This window comes from Chinchilla lanigera, unplaced genomic scaffold (assembly GCF_000276665.1).
Source record: "Chinchilla lanigera isolate Chin_1 unplaced genomic scaffold, ChiLan1.0 scaffold00024, whole genome shotgun sequence".
NCBI classification, from domain to species: Eukaryota; Metazoa; Chordata; class Mammalia; order Rodentia; family Chinchillidae; genus Chinchilla; species Chinchilla lanigera.
The window spans coordinates 13447202-13458681 of record NW_004955425.1 but is presented as its reverse complement, the minus strand read 5'-3'; the positions used below and the strand labels follow the sequence as shown (position 1 = coordinate 13458681).

Here is an 11480-nt window from a genome sequence, read left to right as displayed (position 1 = left end):
ACTCAGCTTACTTCAATTCTGTCATTCATTGTGACTATTTGGAGATTTGTTTCTTTTTAAATTTTTTGAATGAAGTAACAGTGTTAACTATGTTGTGTAATTTTGAGAGTAAAGGTAAATTTTAGCTCATACCTGAAATATTTTGCTAAATTTCAATATCTGTAAAACTGAAATGTATTGTTTCTAGTCATTATTTTTAAATTAAATACCAAATAAAAAACATTTTTGTTGGTTTTACATTATTTTTATTGAAAAATAATTTTATTATACACAGGAGGGGGAAGCCAACAAATGATCTTCCTGGGATGTCACACGCACTAGGTACATCGCTGTTAACATCAGAATGAATGGTTCCATGCTGGACGCCTTTTCTCTGAGTAAAAAAAAAAAAAGTCTTGTTTTACAAAGATATCTAAAGCACCCGTATTCAAATGTGCTCTTTTGTATCTGATGTTTTTCACTTACAATTACGTACTGATGAATGTATAGTTAGTTCATTGTCTTCAGTTTTCTCGTTCTGAAGCTATTTTTCACAATTGTGTTCATGCTAACCCTTAAGTGAAGCGCTCTCAACTCTTTAGGTAATTAGACTCCTTCTGTGGTCTCAGAACACTGTGTACACTATGTAACTCAATGCAAGCACTTACAACATTGATTTCAACCTATCTTCTCTTTTAAGCTAGGCAGCTGGGGAAACCGACTCCTAGTCTAAGGCCTGATACAAAATAAGATGTCATTTACTGTCTTAGTGTTCTTCAGGGAAACAGGATGAATAAGATGGAGATGAATGGAGGGTGGGGTGGAAAGAGACACAGAGAGATATAGAGAGATAGACAGACAGACAGAGACAGAGACACAGAGATCAGAAAAATGAACACTGTTGCTTTGATTGTTCCAAATGCCAGCAGGATAAAACTTGAGGAAAAGTGATGTTTTGGTTCAAAACAGGAACCTAGACTCCAGTGAAGCAGTCAGGTAGAAAGGCTTCCCTCGAACTCATCCTTTTTGTTCTATTCAGGCCTTAAATGGATAGCATGAGGGCCATTCACATTAGAGAACAGAATCTGTTTTACTCTCTCTACTAATTTAAATGTCAAAGTCCTCCAAAGTACCCTAACAGAAATATCCAGATAATGTTTAACCAGTAACTGGGTACTCCACGGCTCAGTCATTGAGACATGTAAAAAGTAATCATCGGGGCCAGGCATCTTGCTCTGTGGTAAAGTGTTTGCCGAGCATGTGGGAGGCCCTGAGTTCAATCCCCAGTACTACACACACACATGCGCACATGCGCGCGCACTGGCGCAGGCACTAGCCATCATTTATTAATGAATTGAATGAATTAATTTTTCTAATTAATATCTCAGGAGAGTAGACATGGAAATTTCATATTTATAAAGAAAAGTAAAATAAGCACTAACAAGGATTACAGTAATACCCCTTGCCCATGATACCCACCTATTATCAGTTATTTTGCTTTGCTTGGGTTCAGTTACCCATGGTAAACCACATCTGAAAATACTAAGTGGAAAATTTCAGAAATAAACAACTTATAAGTGTTAAATTGTACTACAGTATATTCTTATAGTTATTCTATTTTTCTACGGGTTATTGTAAATTTCTTGATGTCTCATTTTTCATAATTTATAAAGTTTATAATAGATGTGCTGTATATAAAAAATATAGTATATGTGTAGGGTCCAGCACTGTCCAAGGTTTCAGACATCCACTGGGAATGTATCCCCCAGAACTAAGGGGATTTACTACACATAGTTTCAGTTTATCTAAGAATTACCTCCTTGTCTCATGAGCAAAGGACAAGTAAGATTCTGATAGAAGTCTTGAGTGATGATATGAGTGGTGGGCAAGATCTGTCAGAGGAATCAGATTCAGTATAGAGAGCTCTTCTCCAGATTAGATGCAGAGCACATTTGGAAAGCAATGTTTTTTGGTAAAGATGGTTCCTGAGATTGCCACTGAGATAACAGAATGTACAACATGCTCCCCAGCCTGGAGAAAATCCAAAACATTTTCTAGTGCTGGAATATCTAGTGTAATTATCCTCAGGGATCAATCCCAGTTCTGAATTAGTTACCATGGAGACTATCTAAACCTCATGATTTTCCCTTAGTGATATTCAAGAAAATACAGACAGATATGATTATGGTTCCTATCTACATACCCCTATAAAGCCTTTTGTGATCATAGGTAGGACCTTCAGAGGGTGATTAGATTATAGGGGCCTTACAGCTGACTTGCTGTTTGGAGGTAGAGGCCGGGTGGGAAAAGTGGGTGTGATATTTAATTATGGTGTCATCTTGAATAGATTAAGAAACATTTAGCAGATCAGTGGAGGATAGTTAATTTAGAGTGTATCTGTGGATGACTGAGAGGTAGGCTACAAACAGAGGAGAGAAGACCTAACCTCGATGCAAGTGGCATCAACCAATAGGACTATAGCCTGGATGAAATAAAGAATAAGGAAGTTTCCCTTTTGCTTCTTCAGAGGCACACCAGTCTTCACCATTATCTTTGGATGTTTATCTCCAGTTCCTTTAGGCTTCCAGTGCAGACTCTTCAGCCTTTCAGTGTAGACCCTTTGGCTTTCTGAAATGGACTTGCAGCAGGCTCAGCAGTGAGCTCTAGGCCTTCAAGTTTTGGCTGGATCCTCTGACTCTTTGGTGATGGCCATGTTTTATTTTTTCATCCCTGCTTCTATAGGTAATGATTGTAAGCCTGCTTAATATAAATCATACACACACACACACACACACACATACACACACGCACTCCACCAAAAAATGTTTGCAGGTTTCAGCAGTTCACCATACTAATAAATGTCTGGAAGCTAATGACCACCACTTTGAGCACCTCTTATAACAGTAGAGGCCAAAGATAACTTGTGTTAATTTCATGATGTCTCAAAATTTAGTGTTAAAATATTTATACAAGTTTTTCTTTTACTGATGTATACATTTTTTGGCTCTGTCTCTCTCACAAGTGAGACAGAAGTGGAGTTGTTGTTGTGGTACTACTTGATCATGTGGTTCAGAAGACTTTGAAACTGGTTTGCAGGAGCTTGGAAAGGTTTGGAGATGCTGGCTGGATAAGCCCAGAATTCTATGAGACAAATTCAGTGGGAGGTTCAGGTCGGGGCTCAGAAGACCAAAATTCTGACAGTAATGCAGCCAGTAAAGAACAAGCTCAGGAGGCTTCTGCTGGGAACAAGGGCTCCATTGACAGATGGACTTCATATCATGTGTGTTATTCTCTTACAGAATGTTTTTCTATATTTTGCTTATGTCCTGAGACTTTGTGGGAGAATGAGATTAAGAGTAGTAGGCTAATTAATCTGGCGGAGAAAATTTCAAAGCAGCCCAATATTAAGGCTGTGGCATGGTTATTGTTGGCAAATGATAGCCAGATCTATATTGATAATCAAGAGCAAATGGCATAGTTGAATGATATAAAAGTTTTGAGTTTGGGCAGAAAGGAAGCTCAGGTAAAATTGAAACCTGCAAAGATGTAACAGAAGAAGGTTAGTTGTACAAAAAGTTAGCATTAAGAAGAAGCTAAGTGCTTTACCGAAGGATAATAGAAAAAGTGGCTTAAGGACATGTGAGGACATAGCAAGGCCTTACTCTTCCATGCTTAAAGTGGCCAGTGAAATATTGCTTTAAGAAAAGAATCCCAAGGGCACCCTTCTCAAGAATGGCCACTTGGGAATTTGTTCCTCTGGATTCAGTTCACGGTGCTCATATCCAGGCACTCAGAAGCCTCTGCAGCCCCAGTTCAAGCGACCCTGGCTACTGCTGTAGCTGGTGGCAGACCTTGCTGTCAGCCACATAGCCCTGGTTTTACAAGCATGCAGAATACAAGAGTGTGGTTAGGAAGGCTTCCACCCAGGTTTCAGAAGAAAGGTTAGGAAGACAGATAATATGCCCCTGAGAGGGCACTGGATAAAGCTGTGAGAGTGAAGCCAAAAGTGCAGTGCAGATCCCCAAAATTTAGAGAAGCCAGGAACATGAAACGTTTGAAGAAAGTTACAAGAAGTGAGCAAAGCCAGCCTAAGAGAGAAGTCATGAGAGCTACAACCACTGCCAATGCTATAGGGGCAGGGTTGCCCAAGCTTTTCAGAGTACATATCTTATCACAGCCTGCCCTGGGTACCAGATGTGGAGCTGTAGGATTTAACATTTGTCTTGCTGGGTTTTGGTGTTACTTTGGTCTAATTTCTTTCTCTGGGAATATTTATTCTGTGCCACTGTATGTTTGAGGAGTTTAATTTTCTTTTTGATTTTTACAAGGGCTCACAGCCAAGAGTTTGCCTTTAAGTCTCAGAGGAGGCTTTGGACTTGGACTTCTCAGCAATGCTGAAACTTTAGGACTATGGCAACACTTAGAGAAGGACCAAATGCAATTTGCATAAAGAGATGTACATAAGACTTTGGTGGGGGGGTCAGGAGTGAAATGTTGTGGTTTATATTTAGGTGTTCTCCCAAAGCCTCGTGTGATCATAGGCAGGACTTTTGGAGGGTGACTGGATTATGGGGTCATTAAGGCTGACTTGCTGTTGGGAGGTAGAGTTTGGTTGGAAGTGGCAGGTCACAGCAGGCATGACCCAGCATGTTTTATCCCCTCCTCAGCTCTTCTCTTGACTCTGCTTGCTGGATGCCATGGGATGAGCAGCTGTCCTCTGGAGCAAGCTCTTGCGCTATGCCACTTCTGCCCTGGAGCCAGCCAACAAAAATGAACCTGTCTTTTAAATTGTAGGTACTGGGTATTTATTCCCTGCAATGTGGAAAGTCACTAAGACAGACACCTATTCAGAAAATATTCTCTAACATATGGCTTTACACTAAAATAAAGAGAAAACTAAAACAATGGCGTTTGTGAAAGAATGTGGAGGCTAGTCTGCTCAAAAAATGGGAATCTTGACAAGTAATTATAATTGCTGTTACACGATATTTTGGTTTTCTAATTTCCAAGTAAAGTATTTCTATTTTAGAAAAATTTGAAAATGCATAAATCCCCCCAGAAGAAACTTAAAATCACCCATAATCAATTTTTTCCTTTTATGGTGGAAAGGAAAATACAATAAAATAGATAAGCCTTTTCTCCCTCCTTCTGGTTATCCCCTGAGATAACTAGCTTTATCAACTTGGTCCTTATTGGTCCTGTCAAGTTTCATTCTCTGTGTCTCTGTGTCTCTGTGTCTCTGTGTCTCCTCTGTCTCTGTCTCTGTCTCTCTGTCACTATCCCTGTACTTACTTAATTAAGACAGGGTCTTACTTTGTTGCTCAAGCCAGCCTTGACCTTCTATGCTGAAGATTTCTTCCTGCAGCCTCCTGAGTAGCTGGGGCTACAGGCCCATGCTGGCCCCATTTATGCATTCATTGATTTCGTAAATACTTACTGAATGAACAACGTGAACCAAACACTGTTCTACATAGACCATTTCATTGGTAAATGAAAGCAATAAGATCCCTGTTCCCATGGATGTCATATTCTAGTGAGAGAAGACTGACAATAAACTGGTGGACAATTAATAAAATAGAAAATGCTGGCTAGTCAAAAAGCAAATATCTCAAAATCATCATTCATACACATATGAGAAAAAAATCTTTATATGTAATATCTACCGTGTATGATGCGTGAAGCCCTGGGCTCCATCACTAGCACTACAGCAAAAAAACAAAACAAGACAAAACACAACAAACCGACAAACAGACCAAAAAGTAAAAGAAAAGAAAAAAAAAAGTACACATCTGTAGACAGTTTGGATCTCATCTTCCAATTTACCAGTTGATGAGTTTGAATAATTTTCTTAATTTATCCTAGCCTGAGTTATCTCATGTCATCTCTTACAGGGAAGAATAGTACTAATAATAACTCTAGTACACACCCAAACAGGGTGATTGTGGGAATTAAACTAGTTAACATACAAAATGTGCTAAAGCATTTTGCCTAGTGTCTGTACATGAAATATTCTTTGTTGGAACATGCTTTGTGGCTCAGTTCACAGTCAGTTTTGGTATACTTGTGCCTGAGAAGAATGTTTCTTCTATAATCATGGGGTGCAGAGTCTACCTATATCTATTACAGTGTACTTGCTAATAGTGTTCATTGTGTTAATTGTGAGGGTTTCAAATTTTTGTCACTTAGCAAAATGAAAAATTATTCCTATATCAGATACCAGATGGGCCATTATGTTCCTGATTGAAAGAAGATGTTATAGTTTTTATATAGATGTCTCCTCAAGACCTCGTGTGGTCATAGGTGGGGCTTTCTAGAAGTGTGTGAATGTGAACTAAGGGTGTGATACTGGGATTAAAGGTGTGTGTGGTACTGGATTAGCCCTCTAATTGGTTTATTACAATTCTGAGTGTGAATAATCCAACCTGGTGGTGGGTGAAACCATCCGAAAGGGCTGTAGCCTGGATGGGATAAAAGGAAAAGGGAGGCTTGCTGCTTTCTGCCTACCTCGCCATGGACTATTTCTATTCTGCCATACTGCCCTGCCAAGGAGCCAGCTGACAAGGGACTGAACCTCTCCAAACAGGGAGCTGAAATAAACCCTTCCTCTTTTAACTTTTTTTTTTTGGACCGGTAATCAAACTCACGAACTTGTACTTACCAGGCAGGCGCTTGTGCCGCTGAGCTGTATCCCCGGCTCTCCTCCTTTAACTTTGGGTGGTAGGTATTTGGTCTCAGAAACGCAGATACTAAGACAAAGACAATGCTAAAAGAATAAAAGCAGGCATCAGATAGGTCCACACCATGTTGGTGGTCGGACAAGACAGAAAGGCTAATCTGCAGTCATAAAAGTAACAAAACATCCCACTTTGACTAATATGAATATTTCATTAGTGATAACTTCTTACAATGATAATTCTATACCAGGTTTTTTTTGTTGTTGTTTTTTGGTTTTGGGGGTTTTTTTGTACTGAGGATTGAACTCAGGACCTTGTGTTTGCCAGGCAGGCACTTGTGCTGTTGAGCTAAATCCCCAGCACCTACAGTGATAATTCTAATGCACCTGCTTCTTAGATCAAATTTATCAGTATATTCAATTACCAGATTTTCTCCACTTCTTGTTAAGATTTGATCCACAAAATCATCCTGTTCACATGAAAATCATCATCTCATGCCACAATCCTCTTGTCCCACAATTCCTCTGGTGTGTATTATCTTTTGCTGCAGAAAACTGAAGAATTTTTTTTTTTTTTTTTACTACAGGTGTAGTTCTGATCATTGGACAGGGAATATTTGCAAACAGTATTTTTAATTTTTAGATATTCTGCTTGGCTTATTTCTGACTGTTCTGTTTTCAAGTCTGATTGTGTTTTCTTTCCTATGCTTTTTATTCCTTCTTTTATAGCTCTATTTTAAACATACTTAATTTTACCCAAGCCAACTCTATCCAACACTCATACTTATTGAAGTTTTGAGAATACTATCCTGCTGTTTATAGTTTGCTAATTTTTGTTTGAAATGACTATTTCTCTTTGCATCTTGTAATTTTTAGTTGTAACCCTATCTTTATCATGAGGCTGTGCCCTTCCAGAATGAATCTGTGCTTGTTTTTGCTAGGTGGTAGAGGATATTATTATTCCAACACCAACTATTTTTTAAGTCAGTTTATTTTTTCAATTATATTTTATATAGAAAACAATTCATCCTTTATAAACACATTTGATGAGATTGGATAAATATACACATTTGTGTAACCAATGTATGGAACATTTCTATAAAAGAAAGAGTCCCCATCTGGGAAATTTTCAAGCTAATACGTCATCTTGGAGATTTCTGGACCATGTAGATGTGTGAGATACTTATGTGACTCTCTAACTTGATGAGGTTTAAGCCTAAACCATAACTTTTCCAAAAAGACTTTTAAATAAACAAATAAATCTCTGAATCCAGTCTAAGGCACACTAGCTTCCTGTTGTCTATTTGTCTGCTAGTAGGAAGAAAAGAATTTTTTCTAGTTCAGCTGTTCAATATGTGTGTAATTTTTTAATATTTCTAGTACTTTGTGAGTACCTTAGTTATACCTTCCTGCCACATATGGCCCCAAGGCTTTAAGTCCTGTCCCTGTTTAAAACAAAGCTCACAGCTAACAAGACCTACAGTGCTGCTGCCCCAGATTCAACTGCCAGACGTACTTCTCTGGCTTTTAGTTCCACCTCACTCTCCAGTTTTGACTCATACATTATATTGCAGTACAACACACAAACAGAAAACTACACTAGTCCTAAGTATACATATAACTGAGCACCTTTTCATGAGTGAATGGACCTGTGTGAACAAGCCCCCAGATAGAAAACACTACAGTCTCTTAAGGAGAATTATTATTCTGATTTCTAACAGTGTAGATTAATTGTGTCTAATTTTGAATTATATATAAACACAGCCACAAAATGTCTTGGTTACTTCCTCATTGCTGGGACCAAAATACCGAACACCCACAAGTTAAAGGAGGACAGGTTTATTTTGGCTCACAGTTTGCTGAGGCTTCAGTCCATAATCGGCTGGCTGCAAAGCAGGGTGGCATGGCAGAGGGCAAGACAGGCAGGAAGCAGTGAGCCTGCCTTCGCTCTCTCTGTATATTCCATCCAGGCTGCAAGCCGTTGACTGGTGCCACCCTCACTCAGGGTTGAGCTTCTTTCCTCAGTAAATCCATTGGCCATGCCTAGAACTATGCTAATCCAATTAGGGGACTAAGCCAGATGTCACACACCCTTAATCCATATTCACATATCCTAGATCTAGCCACTTCTCAAAGGTCCCACCTATGAGTGTGGGAGGTTTTGGCAGGACATCTAGATACAAGCTGTACCACAAAGCACATACTCTTTTGTGTCTGGCTTTCTTGATCATTATGTTTGCAAGGCTCATTTATCACATTCCTTCATGTGGTTGAAGGTTGTTCAACAACATTTCTATGTATTAATCTATTGTATAAATAAAACACAGTGTACACAATTGCTGCTTATTTGTGCTGTTTCATTTTCTTCTTTGCTACTAAAGCTTGAATTCTTCTTTACTTTCTTTGGATTCCTTCTGTGTAGTAAATAGGATTTAAAAATTATTTTTTGGTCAGCAGTTCTAGATGGTCTGAATTGGAAAAAATTTTAGGTCTTATAGGTTGTCCAATCTCCAGATACATAGGTCAGATGTTTCTTTTTTTCTTTTTTCTTTTTTTTTTTTTGGCCTGAAATTCTTACTTGCTTCTCATCGGATTTACTTTAGCTGAGCACTTAATTCCTGACTGTATCTGTAAAAATGATTTTGATTCCTAAGAACCAATGATGAGTGATAGAGATGAGATATGTAGTTAATCTTGCAGTCATGATCCCTGGCCAGAGAAGGATGCTGCGTTTCCAAGGTTACTTTAACATTAACAAGTGCAGTGTATTGGAAAAGCATGTTAAAGAAAGAGAGTGGCTAAAGACGACAATTGTAAGAACAGTAGTTTGGGTCCAGGATCTCTTGGCTAGTTGACGCTGGGGGTATAAAATGAGAGAGAAATTTTTCGATGACTCAGTGGTTTGTAATCATTGTTGGCCACAAAAGCCAGCTCCAACTGGGACTGCCTTGGGCCTGCAAAATCAGTAGTTCTCAATTGGGGCATTTTGTCCTTTGGGGGATATTTGGATTTTTGGTTGTGTACAACTGTCATCTCATGGGTAGAGGGTAGGGATGCTGCTAAACATACAACGTGCAGGACCACTCCCCACAACAAAAATTCATCCAGTCTCAAGTGTTGATATTACCAATGTTGAGAAATCCCTTGCTGGGCCCAGGCACTACACCCAGATCCTAAGTCAAAGGTCTATAAACACAACCAAATACCTTTCAAGAAATGGTACCCCACAGTGGCACGTTCTACGTTCCCACCCAAAATTCTGACGCTGTGACAGCCAGCTCAGTTTTGGCTCCCTTGAACTCTTTTAAAAAATATAACAGTGGACATTGAAGTCACCAAATCCATCTAGAATTGAAATAAAATCACTAGGTTCTGATGTTAACATGACTAGATGTGCACAGTGTTTTATTTCTAGGCATTAAAAATTTACCAAAAAATTCTCTATGACTTATGCTGTTTTATTATTAATAACACTGAAATTTTTTTTGTTGTTGTTTTTTCTGGTACCAGGGATCGAACTCACGACCTTGCATTTGCCTGACAGGTGCTGTGCCACTGAGCTAAATCCCCAGCCCCAGTAACACTGAAATTTTAAGCTACAGGGTAAATCACTGCAAATATATCATCAGAAAAAAAAAGGACTTTGATGCTGTGCAAGTTATCTTTTTCTTTATCCATAAAATTTTGGGGCTTTGCAGGTACAAATTCTCTATGATGAATACGAACTTCATGTATATCTAAATTATACCAATAAACTTAATTTAAAAACAAAAAAATGGGGGGCTTACATTTAGACCAAAGCTAAATTTAATTATTTTTCCAGTGGAGGCGATTATCTAAACGAGTCCCTTCTTCCTTCGGGCGGCATTTACTACTATCTATTCTTCTGATTCATTTCCCCATGAAAGCTGAGAAGGAGTTTTATAATGATATTATTGGTTTTGTAACTGGTGTTTCCATTGTAATGCTATTACTGAACCAGTGTTGTGATAAACGGTCTGTTTATAAAGGAAATCACTTTTGGAAGAAGTAGAAAATTAGACACGCTTCTGCTTTGCAATAACAATAAAAACCACGGTGAAAAAAAAATTCTCCAATTTATTCCCATCTGTATCAGCAGGGAAGCTTTAGAAGATGACTTTTCCTCTAAAGTCTTCCAAACACGATTATTGCCTACAAGTACCATGTCAAAACGCAGATTTCCTCCAAATCCTATTGAAGACCAATACATTCTTAAGCTTACCATGACGTGGGCCCTTTAAGAAAGCTAGGCGCCCCAAACTCCACCCCTCTGCTGACTGGAGGCGTCTAGGCTGCTCTCTAAAGCAGTTAGTTTAGAGATAAAGCTGAGAAAGCTAATTCGCCCCCTGTTCTGCCTCCAAGGAACGTTCCTGCCGCAATAAACTCTAAAAGTGGAGGCCTTGAGATACATGGGAAGGGAACAATAGAACTTGTAAAGTATGGAAGTCAGGCCCGCTCCATCCGCGCTGAATAAAGTGGAAAGATCGCTCTTAAATCTGAGTTTCCTCCTGTGGTGCTCTGCTGCTAGCTTTGCTCTTCATTCACTTAGCAAGTGCGTTTTCCACGTTCCAACTCAAGGAGCTGGTTGTCTCCTGTAACATCTGAAGGGGAAACGTGGGAAGAAATAGATTTCATTGAAAATTAAACTGGATTACTTGTAACAGAATTATTAGATGGGATATATATATATATATCTCAAGTGCTCTTTGTTACTGTTTTTTTTTTTTCCCCCCACTGTTAACACCAACAGTGACTGAGTTCAAATGTCCTCCAGGACTACACTAAAAATACCTAAGAGAAACTTGGA

General features: G+C 38.9%; 1 long non-coding RNA gene across 1 annotated transcript; it reads right to left on the bottom strand.

Moving 5' to 3' along the window:
- Positions 1–222: 222 nt before the first annotated feature.
- Positions 223–8545, bottom strand: LOC102015864. The gene is made up of 3 exons (XR_261139.2): positions 8506–8545; positions 6638–6742; positions 223–373 (listed from the first exon to the last, which is right to left on the bottom strand). It is a non-coding gene; the product is annotated as an uncharacterized LOC102015864 (long non-coding RNA).
- Positions 8546–11480: the final 2935 nt, after the last annotated feature.